This window comes from Limulus polyphemus, unplaced genomic scaffold (genome assembly GCF_000517525.1).
Source record: "Limulus polyphemus unplaced genomic scaffold, Limulus_polyphemus-2.1.2 Scaffold2678, whole genome shotgun sequence".
NCBI lineage: Eukaryota > Metazoa > Arthropoda > Merostomata > Xiphosura > Limulidae > Limulus > Limulus polyphemus.
The window spans coordinates 114,222-116,097 of record NW_013668288.1 but is presented as its reverse complement, the minus strand read 5'-3'; the positions used below and the strand labels follow the sequence as shown (position 1 = coordinate 116,097).

General features: G+C 34.6%; 1 protein-coding gene across 1 annotated transcript in view; it reads right to left on the bottom strand.

Annotated features, from left to right (window-relative positions):
• The window catches only part of LOC106467616 (atrial natriuretic peptide receptor 1-like), a gene marked incomplete at its 5' end in the record, with an annotated part of 119,125 nt that overhangs the window by 38,799 nt on the left and 78,450 nt on the right, over positions 1-1,876 (bottom strand). The gene's annotated exons all lie outside the window — the stretch shown is intronic.

Sequence of the window (1,876 nt, the reverse complement as noted above, 5' to 3'; positions counted from 1 at the left end):
AACAAACCAGTGATTTTTTTAAAAATTTATTTCACTCAGAAATTACTAAATACATTTAAGCTCAGTTTATATAAGAATGTTTATATAAGAATATGAAAACAGTTGTTTCTTATGATTTAAGTACACATTGTTTCTATGACTACTAATTGCAGAATATGAAGAGCAATACTGCAGCATCGTGTTATGAAGCAATGACGTCCATCATTAATATAATTTGTACTTTCTTATTAAGAACGTCCTCGTTTTTGAGCAAATTTACCAATGTGTTGTCAAGAACCATACGAATGTGACACATAAAGTTAGCTATGTCTGGTTTATTTCTATATGCCGAAAAGTCTTCCTCAAGATAAGTTTGTTTGTTGTTAAGTACAAAGCTACACAACGGGCTATCTGTGCTCTAACCCCCGCGGTAATAAGCCCTCAGACTCACCACTGAGCCACTGCAAATCGATGATGTGTAAAGAAGGCTTTTCCATGTTGTTTTTTTTTATCTCTGTTACTTATTGACCGCGGAGAAAAATAACAAAGTAGACTTTATCTGTTTTATTAACGTTTTCCTCAGACACTTTACTGGAAAATTGTTGTTGTCTTTTGTCGAGAAAAAAAAAGAAATTGAGATTTACAAATGTCTTATAATGACCTGGAGGACCTAATCAATTTTTCTTCTTTGTTTTCCAGAGAAAATAATAACTTTAACATTGTACTAGAATTTCTAATAATACCTTCTAGCGATTTTACGTTTACCATTGGTTATCTCATTTCCCATCGATTATAACGATACAATATAAAAATAAAATAGAAGATACAAAACAAAGAAAGAAGAACCCCTAATCTCATGATTTACCTCCTACTTCCTTCGCCCGACATGGCTAGGTGGTTAGGGCGTTCGATTCGCAATCTGCGTGTCGCGGGATCGAATCCCCGTCCCACCAAACATGCTCGCCCTTTCAGCCGTGAGGACGTTATAATGTGATGGTCAATCCCACTATTCGTTGGTAAAAGAGTAGCCCAAGAGTTGGAGGTGGGTGATGATGACTAGCTGAATTCCCTCTAGTCTTACACTGCTAAATTAGGGACGTGTAGCTTTGCGCAAAATTCAAAACAAACAAATATATTTCCTTTAAATATCTCTTTATATTTAAAATTTATAAAAACTAATCTTTACAATACGATATTATGCGTTTGTAACAGAACATTATTATTGGGGTGTGTGCAGTTATGCCCAAAGCTCTATCTGTGTTCTGCCAACCACGGTATCGAAACCCGGTTTCTAACGTTGTAAGCCCGCAGACATACCGCTGTGCCACTAGCGGAAGGGCAGAATATTATTAACCAAAATATCAAATTATTTAATCGAGATAGATTGATATAATGATATAATTAGTATCCATTAATTGTCGCCTTGTTGTTAACTTTTAAAACAAAAATCAGTATATTCTAAAATAAAATTTAAATCCACAATAATGGAATAATATCAAATCGATATGCATACACGTTTCGATCTTTTAACGCGTCCTCTTCAGTCTAATGTTTATCTAAAAAGAACACGCAGAAGTGTAGAAATGTGTATCCTTATAAATTTAGTATTGTTCAGTGTTACGTATTGCGAATTTAAAATAGTCCGAAACGGATATTTGAGTTAATTTACGCTATTTGCCAACAAGATTGACACACAAATACGTTTTAATATATATACAACAGTAGAATTTACAACAACAATTATTACGAATAGTTATCACAAACAAAGTTTAATAAACAACAATGTCACTAACTTACAAACAACACGCCCCCTAGGGGCACAGCGGTATGTTTGCGGACTTACAACGCTAGAAACCGGGTTTCGATACCCATGGTGGTCAGAGCACAGATAGCCCAT